Here is a 13,249-nt window from a genome sequence, read left to right on the forward strand (position 1 = left end):
AAATTCGTGGATGTCAGGTTCCAAATGGATTACTTGAGGAAAGCTAAGGATTTGGAGGAAGAAAACACCTCTGACCTTTGGAAGCTGACATCAGAGAAGGAAATTACAGTGTTCCTTCTTGGAGTCTGCCAGTCATAACTTAGTCCTTTTCTTAAAGGTCTCCAAAGGAAGAGCTCCTTGCATCCCTTAATAACCCATCTCATGTATCCCATCATTAACTGCTAAGAAAGATCATTCTCATGCCCATCGAAGCCCTTCAGCTTCTTTCCCGCCTGGAACTTAAAAATAATAATTTAGAATTCCTTACGTCTTTTATTTATTAATGAAAAAGGAGGGAGGGACACTTAGAGTGTGGGGAAGGCCCCGAAAACTCACTCAATATTGATTTTCAGTCATCTTCCCGCAGTAATTTTGAATTTTAGAACTTTCAGCAAAACGCGTTTAGAATTCACGCTTAAAAAGGGCGTAGGTCCCCAAGACACCCTCCTGCTTTCAATGGTTCCTGAGTAATATACGTTTTATAAAGATGATATTCATTCAAGCTTGTACGTCCTCTCTCCAGCGGTCTCTTCCATAACAGGGCATCTCATAAGATCACCAGCACCAAACAGCCCAAAGTTTCTGGGCACTTTGGCCACACAATAGATAATGCCCGAGACTTCTTTCTGGAGGTCAGCATCTCAAGGCCCTCTACTGAACTTGTTAACTTTCTCAACCTTGACAGAGAAGATGGAGTGTCTAGAAAGGGCTGTCGTTTTATCACGGAGAGGACATCACTTACCCAAACCACTTTGCTTTATTCATTCAAGAAACGAACCAGAGATAGGAAGGGATTAGCCCAAAGTCGCAAAGTTATTGAGGAGTATGGCTGGGATTAGAAGCCTGGGTCTCCTTCAGCTGAGAGCTCTACCCATTTTCTCCTATTCCTCCTACACTGAACACTTTTGCCACCTCTTACAAGGGGAAGTTGATGGGTCAGAGCATCTAGGAAGATTCCTCTAGTGAAGATGGAATCCCTGGACTCCCAGTCTGTAGAAACAATGAAACTCTCCTGCTGTGTTTTGAGGTCTTTGTCTTGTGTGTGTTAAGAGTTAAACCTTTGGCCAGATGTGAACCATTTCAGAACACACCCTCCAACTGCCTTGTGAGACTCTTGCAAAAATGCCCTCCTTATAATTATGCAGAAAGCATCTTTCTTGCTAGGTGGCCAAATAATATTGCAGGGACTAAAGCAAAACTTTAGTTTTCCTCTCTTCCCTTAACTGTACATCCTTAGCTTGGTTTTAAATTTCTCCATCCTCCATCGGCATTGACAACCCTGGATTAGTAATGCTAAAAAATTTATCTTTACAACCTATTGTCTTAGGTAAGATTGTATCAACAGCTCCAGATGGACCAATCTCTAAGAATAATTTCACTTCCCCTTATCATTGACAGGAATCACATTTACATATTCTACTGGTGGGTGAGATAATGCAGAGATGATTAATGTCCCTCGATGTACAGATACCTGTAGACTGTTTGATCAATGTCTCCCCAAGAAAGTGTCTTTCATTCTGGAAGCTCCAAGTCCAAAAACACGCTGTGATTAATGTAACTAAATGTTTGAGGTCGGGAGAAGCTGCAGGCTCTGTTCCTGTGTCCCCGTCATGCTAAAGAGAGGTCACAGGAGACTGGATTAGTCATGTGGAAAGTCTATGGGGTGCTTTTGTATGGTGGGGGTGGAATGTCAAATGTCCCTTTAAATTAAAAAGCAGAATCTCCCCTGGAATTGCTCCTCCAGGGAACAATGTCACACTCAGTCTTTTCATGCAAATATCACTCCCATTTTGAAAACCAAGCAGGTCTAATCCTGCATGTTGTATTGGAGTGGGGACCTATGCTGATTTATTTCACACATTTGTTAACCAGAAATATCTGGCTTATCCAAGTTATCCCTTAGAGAGGCACTGGACCCAGCTGGAATTATGCACAAAAAGAGGAGTTAGATATTGTACATTGTTTTCTTAATCGTCCAGATTTATTTCAACATTTCCTCTGAGGTGCCTTGGAAGGTGATTCAGAGATAACGAAGAGGTTAAACAATGACTCTGAACTGCCTTACATCTCAAATTTTCCTTAAACTGGGTGACATTGGGGCACGTTCCAAATCCTCTCATGCCTCAGTTTACTCATCTGGAACCTGGGGATAATCGTTGTAAGTACCCTTCAGGTTGCTGGCAAGCTTAAATGAGGAAACATTCTTCATGTGCTTTGTTCAGTGCTCAGCACTTAGCAAGAATTCAATAGATTCTCGCTATTGTTATTGTCATCATTAATTCTAAAAATAGCTTGTTGAAATGTCTCATTTTCGTACATGTCTCATGCACACTCCCTGCAAACAATGAGGTAAGGTTTCCTTCAGGTACTGTCTGGCTAAGTTCCTCCTGAAAGGAGACCTATTTCCACTGGAAAATATTTTTAAAGAAATTATATTCAATTCAAGTACATTTACATAATAATATGCATATCTAAAACCTGACTAAGCCAGGCTGCCCCTAGCTGTGGGAGCTGAGAAGGCCATATTTAGGAATACAAATGACTTCAGGAATATGTTTCCGCGCCGTGGACTGCTCCCAGGGAACACACGTGGGTCGTGATTAAATGGCAAGACTGGAAGATACTGGAGGAATTAAGAAAGAGAATCCGGAACCACACACAGTGGTCAACTCCAGAAGATGGAGTTTGGGAAGGATGAGCCTGAGATGGGAATGGGGGAAATTTCTCAAAGGAGAGTGTAGGTCCTGGGAAAGTCATTCGAATCACTCATTCATTCAGACATTCATTCATTCAACAAATATTTACTGAGTGCCAGGTGTTGGGATAATGTAGTAAACAGATCAGACCTAGTTTCTTCTTTCATGAGGTTTACATCCCAGCAGAGAGAACAGACAGGACAAGCAAATAAAAATAAGATCATTTCGGCCAGGCATAAATATGATGAGGAAAATGAAGCCAGCCATGATCCTCTCTCTCAGAGCAACGAGGAGATGCTTCACAGGGAAGCTGCTCAAAGGCATCTGAGGAGGCTGGATGGCGCTGTCCTATAAGACTTTGGAAAAATCACAACCTCACTGGAGTCTTCACCTCTTTAGAATGTGAGACCCAAAATTCCAAGTGCCCAACATGGAATCCTTTGAAAGGCAGATCATCCAACAGTTACATAATCCAGCCCAGGTTTAGCAAGCACCCAGTATGTCTGCTGCCCAGTTCCCCATCCTGAGCCCATGGCAGGCATCACCAATCCATTGTGATATTGCCTCAGACACAGTCTAACTCCAGGCAGACCCTATCAATCAATCAGAGTGGGCACTAGTGGGCTAGCCCTTGGCCTCTACCATGGATGAAATTATGGAAGTCTAAGAAGATATATGCTTTCCTTGCTCATTGACACAATCAGAAGATGTAGTTACCACATTACACAAAAAAGGGAGAGACCGTTATATGATGACATGTGTCATATCCTTACAATAGCCAATCCTTTTTCCACGGACATCCTTACCCACCAATGGCAGGATAGGGCCCCCCAGCTGGAGCCCTCGGGGACCTGCAAGGCTAAACACTGTGGCCTGGCCCCTTCCTCAGTACCACATAAACACCCCTCTCTGAACTTTTACCTCAGAGGCAGCATTGGATGGGCTTTGGAATTAGACCAACCTGAGATTAAATCTTGTCTCCATCCTGTGTCAGCTATGTGACCTTAACCTCTCTAAGCCTTAGCTTCACCATACGTAAAATGGAGGAAATGACAGTATGCAACTAACAGGGTGAGCATTAAGTGAGCTAGTACTTTCAAGGCCTTGTACGTTGTTAGCTCTCAACAAATGGTGTGTATCATTATCCTTATTATTGTAGTTATCTGTTAACAAGAAAGAAAGAAAGGAAGGGAGGGAGGGAGGGAGGGAGGAAGGAGAAAGAAAGAAAGAAAGAGAGAGAGAAAGGGAGGGAGGGAGGGAGGGAGGGAGGAAGGAAGGAAGGAAGGAAAAAAGAGAGAAAGAAAGAAAGAAAAAAATTCTGCAAGAGAGCGTCGTTGCTGGACAAAAATGCCTCTTGCCTGCTAAATAATGCAAACTGTTTGTCCTTTCAGGCTGTGAAGGTTTAGGAGGCGGTTTATGTGATTTTGCATTTTTCTCCAACAGGGAGAGAGAACCAGGAGGGAAGGTGGCAGCAGGGTGATGTGTCTCTAGCAAAAAAAAAAAAAAAACAAAAAGAAACACATTCAATAAATGGGAAAATTATTTAAATAAGCAATCCTGAGGAAAAAAATAAGGAAGCCAATTTTATTCATAAAACAACTGATTTACAGCATTCTAGCTAAGAGCAGCTTTTAACTCAAGCCTCTGAGATCCTATTTATTATTCAACAAAATATTCAAGATTAATAAAGGTATCTTTAATACTAATATAGCAGCAAGAGCTAATATATGTAAAATAATTATTATGAAAAGTATTATCAATATTTGGGGGAATAATGTACATGCATAATGAATGAATTTTGCCCCTGGGTTTAGGCTTATATCTTGGCCTGATTTTGCATGGAGAAATTCTGCATTATAATGAAAGGCAAAATGATCACACATTATAACTGCGAGTTTTTTATCACTGCTTAGAAGGATCCTAAAACTGTCACCTAAACAGGAAAAATATATATATTTTCCACATAAGCATGTATATGGTGAGATGTATCATTTTTTGAAAGGCTGGAAACACCCAAAACACCCAACTGCTTTCAAAATGACAGTTATCAGCCCTGAAGAAGTAAATAAGAAATTTTATAATAGCCAAATATCACAAAAATCTACCAAATTTTAGGCAATTTTTTCAGTCTAAGCATTTCTGAGGATGAACTCCTCAGTGATTTCCAAATGGCATATACAAACTAAATCAAATAAAGAATTATTTTCATCTTCATGAGCCATCAAGGTCCTTTCAAAATTGAACAGAAGCTCCTTCTCTACCTCTCCCTTCACCCCAAACTTCTGAAGTAAAAATAAATTTTTATTCAACAAACGTATGGGCATCCCTCCTTTCACCAAACCTTGTGAAAATACAAAGAGAAATCTGGAAGCACTCCTTTCCTTCCAGAGCAGAGAATCATAAAATCAAATATGAAAAGGGATCTCAGCAATGAACTGTCTAATCTATTCCCTTAATTTAGAAAAAAGGAAACCAAGGCCTAAAAATGGCAAACTTATGCAAAGCTACATTTCCTTACTTCGAAGGCAGGGAAATTTCCACCACCACCCCTCACCCCCCCGAACCAAGTTCATCAGGGCAACCAATGAAGATGCAGTGTCCGCTGATGACATCAACTGTTTCCACGTGGAATCTGTACCTCCTCCTCCACTGAGGCAGGGCTGGGGTACCTTGGGGGCAAGCTGAATTTACCCTTCACCACCCTCAGCACAGACCCCAATTTGAAGCAACAAATCAACTGACCCTTACTCGGTACTTTGCACAAAGCACGATGTTGGCTTCACTCATCAGCCTCTGTTCTTCCACTGACATTTCAGTTGTGAAGCCTTCTGCCTTAAATGATCCCTAAGATGAGGCAGGCATGTTCACCATCATCTAAAGAAAACAAAAGTTTCCAAACGTTTGCTAGCTCTGGAATTTATGTGTAAGAACTCATGTTTGAAAGGTTTTTTTTTTTTTATGTTAAATGACTACACCATAAATCTCACCAACTGCATAAATCAGACTTGACGCCAGCCCCAGGAGTGAGGCTGGGACCGATTTATGACGAGGCACAAGAGAGGAACACTGTGTTTTATTTGTTTTACCACCTGGCATTTACACGCAGAGGAGCCTGGGGGGAGCTGGCCCATACGAGCCAGGGAACAGTCCACAAGGCTACAATAAATCCACCTATGACTGGCAACCCACCTTGGGTTAAGAACTTGGGCTCAGATAACCACAAAGATATGCTGTCTGGTGAAAGCTTCTTGATCCTGAGTAGAAACAGTGTTGGATTGGAAGTCCAGTGTGACAACTGTCATGTCTGTCCTAGCTTCAAACGCTGCTAATTATTGTTGTTAATAGAGACTTTTCCCATCTTTGTTATTGGGAAATTCAAGATTAATATGTAACATTTTAAGGGACATTTTGTGAATTTTGAAATTATGAAAATTTGTCTTCAAGAGTCCTGAGTCTTTAAAGGCCTCTCCGTGAAACTTGTCTCTGGGATAACAGTCATTTATTAAGCATCTACTATGTGGCAGGTATATGCTCTTGCAGAGTTTACCATCTAGTGGGGGACACAGAAAATAAAAGAATAATAGGTCAGATGAGAATAGTTGCTCCAGAGAAAAATAAAGCAGAGAGTGAAGGGAGTGCTTTATCAGACAGGATGGTCAGGGAATATCTCCTTGATAAGTGGACATTTCATTAGAGACCTGAATGAAGTGAAGGAAAAAGCCACTGTGATAACAGAGGTAAGAACATCCAGCCAGTGAAAAGGCTGGAGGTGGGAGCAAGGTTGACATCTTCAAGGAAAACCAGGGAGACCAGGGTGGCTGGCAAGGAACGAGTAGGATGTTTCCCTGCTGTCATAAAGGAGAGTGTTCCTACAAAACTTTTCTTAAGTTCAAACAGTGTAAGGTGAAGAAGCAATTACCTTAGGACACATCTTGCTAAGAGATGCACAAAATAAATCTAGATCAAGCACAGATGCTTGATCAAAGCTCTGGCGGCTGGATGCTGAGTGTAGTTCCTGGGGAAGGAGCTTGGTGGTGCCACTCTCTCCATTCTGAGTACGCGCTGCCTCTAATGGCTCCTGCCAAGCAAATGCTGAAAACGATTTTCGCTTTTTTTTTTGTAAAAGCGAAAATCCTCTTCAGATTTCCTTCACTCATCAAAAACAGGTACTAATGTAGCTCTTTTGTAAAAGTGAAGTGGCGTATAGCAAACTTTCAAAAAGTGGGGGATGCCTGTAATATCCGATGAGATCAGAGAGGTCACTGGTGGTCAAACCCATGGAAAGATTTGGGCTTTACCTCTGAGTGAGATGGGAAACTTAAGAAAGTTTGAGCAAAGGAGTAACATGATGTGATTTATGGTTTTTGGTTTTTTTTTTTTTTAACATATCACTCTCTTATTGGAGGTCAGAGCATTGGGAGGCAAGGATAGAACCTGGGAGACCAGTTAGCATACTATTGCAACAGTCCAAGCCACAGGTAATGCAAAGGGTGACACATTCCCTTACTCTACTTTCACCTCAACTTGCACTTCATGCATATTTCTCACTAACCATTGGACACATTTTAAGAAAGACAAAATCACGGTTAAAGCCAGAGTCTGAGAGCTCTGAATAATTTGGAAAAAGAGCAGATTCTGAAAACTAAGTGTTAAATCCAGGGGACATAACAAGTCTTTTTCCTTTTGAGACATATTAAGGATATTGCAGTTCCATTCATTATAGGATTTCATTAGGATCAGGGTGCATCCTCGGATGATAGCATTCTTTCTGATGATTTACCTAAGACCAATTTGTTGCACAGTAGTTCAGGCTCCTGGGAAAAGTCTGCTCTAAACCTGTTTATCACTGTGTCAGGAAGATAGTACTAGAGACTTCATTGGACTTAATTAAAGCCAAACTAGGCTTCATAGAAAGAAGGGAGAGAAGGAGCACCAAAGAAAGGGAGAGGGTGGGAGCAACTCTCCCACATCCTCTTCCCGCAAATTGGCTTCTAGTCACGTGAGCATATTGGGAAGAACACTTAGGAGTGATTACCAAGAGAGGAAGGTTGTCGGGGGGTGCACCGTCAAGACAGTGAAGGATGGGGCCAAATGGGAGGGAATGGACAAATTAATGATTAAGGAAGATTTTTTTGCTTCCAGGAGTCGTGTCCAGCCTGGCCTCCCAGATTTGAGCAATCTTTCACTGTCAAGAGTGGCTGGGAGATTGATTCAATTAAGATTAGCAGAGTCGAAAAAATGGCATGGGTTAGTTTTGATTAGTGATGTCTTGTCTCTCATCTCGTGGTGGTGGCCAGGACACAGGCAGAGTTTAGCTCTATCAGGTCACAGGGAAAGCGAGGCAGGCTTCCAAAGTGGGGTTCGAGGACCGGACCCTGGGGTGGAGAGGTGGCATCTCTTTGTGATTTTCTTCTGAGGTCTCTTCCATTTGTCCTTCTTGAGGATGATTTTCTTATAATTAGCTACGTTTTCTAAAGGAACACGAAGGAGGTGGGAAAACTCTGAAACGTGAGGGTCATTGCGGGGTACAACTCCTTGAAGCAACTGAATGTAATTGGAGGTCTCATTAATTCTGAGGCGATGCCCAGGTGCCCTCTCTGCTCCATCAGGAGGGCGGTAGAACTCTCCAGGAGATGCGAGCATGTCTGAAACAAAGAGGGGCAGACAGCCCTCGCATCTGTTGGCAAAGAACCTCACCGGGCTTGGGGTCCCGGGGTGAAGAGATGCAGCCAACATATCACTCTCACCTCCTCCCGCTGCCACACCAAGAAACCAAAACGCACCGGTCCTGTTGATTCCTGCCCTCGCGGGTTTCTGTGTTCTAGGAGCAGCCTGCAAATGCTTCAAATAAATGTGCCTTGCAATTTACGGGCACCTCTAAATTCGTATTCAGACCCTGTTGCTGGATAAGTTTAATGAAAGTGGTACTTTCCACGAGGTCCCTGGTGGCATTAGTTCACATTACAAAATCATTATACATAATTTGACACTATTGTGCACCGTTAGCTTCGAAAAAGAGCTTGTTTTACAGCTCTGGGGACAGAGGTCCCTCCAGATAAGGTTGGGCTTATGAGAGAGGGAGAGAGGAGGGAAGGGCCTCCCTCTGGTTAGTAATGAGGGCTTTGATGTTCAATGCAGCTACTCCCTTCATGCTCATCAAGACAGATATTTAGTCCAAGGGAAAAAAAATTGCCAAGTTACTCTCTTAAAAGGCAGCTAGCTGCAGAGCATGCACTAAGCTCAACTACTCTTAAAAGCAAATATTTAATCTGTGTGTTAAAGGCCTCTCCCAATGCCACCAACCCCCAATGGGTGTTTTTTGTTCCTCATTTTACAGATGTACAAACTAAGGCTGAGCCAAGGAAAGAGAATGGCCCAAGGTCATAGGACAAGACAGTGGCCAGGCCAGGGTAGAATCTATAGATCCAAAAGGACTAGGAACAAACCGGCAAACTCCAGCCCATCTTCAGATTACCTGAGCAGAAAGTCAATAGGTCCTTTACCCAAGGCGCCATTGGGATCATGCAACCTTAAACGAACGTCCGTGCCTGGTCCACTGCCGTTTATTCGAGAAACTGGGATGCAAGATTGATGAGACTTTAAATGGTGTTGTATCCTGGGCATTCATAACTTGGACTGGAGTGCAGGATATCCTGCTTGTCTCACAGAGGGAGACAAATGTGCTCTGGAAAATTCCCGGAGGGAAGGAGGGCATCACGGGGAATCTTCATCTACATGGGCAAATCTGGCCTAAGTCAGACATGAGAAAGGGGTCCAGGATGGTTCCTTCACATTCCAGAAGTTCCCCGGGACAAGTCAGTGTGGCGGAATGGGCGTTCCAAATGGAGAATGGGAGAAGGGGCAATTGGGGAAGGTAAGAGAGGCTTCGGGTTCTCACCCACCAGAGAATGGCTTCACCCCAAAATGTCTCTCCCCTCCCTTACCTTGAAGCTCCACTCCCTCCAACAAAGGCTGCCTTCAGGGACTCAACAAAACCTCCCATCCTCAACCGAGAGAGAGGGAGGGAGATTCTCAGAGATTCAGAAAGAGAAAGCTGGATTCCAAGAGAGACAGATGGACAAAGAGAGTCTAACTGATCCAAAGCAAAGCGATAGAAAGGGAGACAAACACCCAATGGCTTTCAACATACAAATAGAGAAAGAAAAATTCCTTCCAAGAAAACCTTGAAAAAGGGAAAGACCACAAAAAACACACATTACTTCGCTCTCTCCTTCCCTCTTTTCCTTTCTTCTCTCTTTCTTCCTTCTGAGTCAGAGTTCATGGGGATCCCGTGTGAGTGGTTCAGTTCTTTGCAGGAACGGGCTTAGTCACAGAAATAAAGCACTGTAGGAATACTATCAGTGCCTGATATTTACAGAGAGTTTATGACATAAACTCCTGTTCTGAGCGCCTTGCCTGGATTTCCTCATTGAATCCTCACCACCCTAGGCTCTGGGAGCTGGGATGATTCCCCTCTTATAGGGGAGTTCACAAAGGTTCAGAGAAGTTGTCATCTGCCCAGGGTCTCAGAGTTAGTGCTGTGTGGAGCACTGGGGGGGAGCTATGGGGATGTCTGTTCCTGGTCCCCAGGGTCCCTCCTCCTTGTCCCAGCTGGAACTTGGAACCACAGGCTTGGGAATCCCCAGTCATCTCAAAGTGGGTTCATCTTCCCCTTCGCACCTACACGTATAGCTGACAGCGCATTTCCTCATCCAAAATCTCAGTTGATTCCCCGAATAGGGTTTGAAGGCTCCATTTTTGCCGACCAAGAGGACCCCGTACCAACTAGTGGGCTACTTCAAGAGGGTCTCAAGCTGTCTCCATGTCAAGTGGATCCTACACTTTTCTGCCAAGCTCTCCTATAGGCACAGGAGAGGAAGCAAGTAGCCCTGGGTGGTTTGGGGGATGAGAGGGGGTAGTGGACGGAACTCAAACACGTAGAGTGCTAGCTCCATGCTTCGATAAAAGTTCCTTTTTAATCTGAAGATGTCATGGGGGTTTTACCTTTGACTGCAGAATATATCTGTATCCGAGAAAACAGAGAAATAATGTTTTTAACAACTTGTCTTGGAATAAGATCGATGCCCACGTATCCTCCAGCTTTATTCCAAGGCAGAGAAGGGCCGAGTTTGAGAAGCTCAGAGCTAGTCCAGATCTTACCTCACTCCTACCATGTTTCAGCGGAGAAGGTGGAGGCTCAGAGAGGTGAAGTGATTTGCCCAAGGCTGCACAGCAGGGCAGAGTCTCGGACCCACATCTGCTGAAGCCTAACCCAGGATTCCGACACCACATCCATCCCACGTGACAGTCAAGAGCCCAGGCAGTGGAACCGGCAAGGCTGGGTGAGAGTCCCAGTATGGACCGGAGTTGCACTGTGGAGTTGCACAACTGTAAGGGCGGCACTCCTGACGGAATTGATGTGTTCGGCACTTCCCGGGTCGGCAGTTGCCTACATGCCAGCCGCGTCACCCCTTTACGCGCTTCAGTTTCCATAATAATAGTATCAACTCCAGGGTTTTGACATGAGAATTAACTGATACAGCAAATGCCTGGCATTTAGTAGGAACTCAACAAAATGTAACTTTTAATGCTGCCCGCATCTTTACCTAAGAAAAAGGATTCCCCGGGGCTTCCCTGGGGGCACAGTGGTTAAGAATATGCCTGCCAATGCAGGGACACAGGTTCCATCCCTAGTCGGGAAGATCCCACATGCCGCAGAGCAACTAAGCGCGTGCGCCACAACTACTGAGCCTGCGCTCTAGAGCCTGCGAGCCACAACTACTGAAGCCCACGCGCCTAGAGCCCGTGCTCTGCAACAAGAGAAGCCACCACTCGCCACAACTAGAGAAAACCCGTGCGCAGTGATGAAGACCCAACGCAGGCAAAAATAAATAAAATTAATTTAAAAAATGAGTTATCATTCAAAAAAAGAAAAACGATTCCCCTTCTTCTTTCACGATTCCTTTCCAAGACCGGTGATGTTGGGAAGCTTTACTAGAATGCCTTTTAGAGCTATAATAATGTTAACCCACCTCCATGGGTTGGTGTGGTGCTAAATTAACACCTGTAAAGCACCTTTAACAGATGCTGATATAAAGCAAGCACTAAGTAAGAGCTGCCTCTTTCATTACAGAGAGCTATGTACAGACACACGTGCATGCTGACTCTTTAATTCAATAAGCATTTATATATTTATGAATAATTTTACCTCCATATATAAAGCCATCCCTCCAGGCTTCATTTCCTGCAGCATTATTTGGGTGGTTGCTTCACGTGCATCTTTTTTGAGGATGGAGGAACAAGCATTCAGGGAAGAGGGCATTAGGAGAGCTGCTTTTTCTGGTGTCACAGGAGAGAAACTTCTTAATCCAGACCGCGCTGACTTTTCCCCTCCCAGATCAGCTCAGAGCCCCTCTCCTTGAAGGCGGGGCAAAGGCAGGCTGCCAGAGCCCTCTGGCTCCATTCAAAATCCCCTTTTCAGAGCTGTGGCAGTTTTATGGCCTTTAATGACCCCCTATTGTACCCTGATTGCCAATCAGGGCACACGTAATGACCAAGCAGCATCACTTAGCCCTTATTCCAATGACAATGGCCAGAGCGGCCAGCTCGCTGTTTTGACATGAGCGGGGTCACAGGGAAAGTTTTCGGGCGGGTGATTTAAGGAGGCCGGACCAGCCAGCACCCTGGACTCCTCAGTCGCTGGGACTTGGACAAAAGAATGAACTCTGAACTTTTCCTTTGACGGATGGAGGTCATTAAAACCATGATGGGGGCCCCTTCAAAGGCAGGTGTAGACCAGGCTGTCCCTCAAAGCGCCTAATAAAGAGAGAACAGGCGATTGTATGGGATTCCGAGAAGGGGGAACTTCTGAGAGATTCACTCAAGTGGTTCAAAGGAATCAATGAGCCGCTCTGGCCGATTGACGGGGGCCAGAAGTGCCGCGACATTCCCTCTACCACCCATTCAATGGGTGGCTGCCCCAATTGTTCCCACAATAAATGCTTGGGGTCCTTTCACGGGTACCCTGGGCTCTGAGGCCTTAGACCAGCACGAGAATCCAGAAAAAGCTACCTACCAACCCCCATTTTAAATTCCATCCATTTTAATAAAGTGCCAAGAGACCTCCAAGCAGCTTAAAATATTAAAGGTTTCTTTTAAACATCTGGAAGATAACATCTAATTACTAGATGGTGCTCTAAGTTATTACCGTGTAATCAGAGCTAATCCCACCAACACAAACAAACAGCAAACAAAAGCACTTACCCTAGAAGAATCATCTCTGCAGAACACAGAAGAGACCTCGACATAGCTTCCACACCTCCCAACCCCCATTCCCACCACGGCACAACCAGCTGGGACCACATGCTGCCCCTGGAGGGGCAAATCCTGAAATGCTGACCTCCTGGCAGTCAGCAGGACAAGTCAGCTAAATAGATTGACTGCAAATGGCTTGAGTCATCGAAGTTCAACCATGAAGGGAAATGAAAGCTCAGGGAATTTCACCTCCCTCTTCT

This window comes from Balaenoptera borealis (genome assembly GCF_965194805.1).
Source record: "Balaenoptera borealis genome assembly, chromosome: 19".
NCBI classification, from domain to species: domain Eukaryota; kingdom Metazoa; phylum Chordata; class Mammalia; order Artiodactyla; family Balaenopteridae; genus Balaenoptera; species Balaenoptera borealis.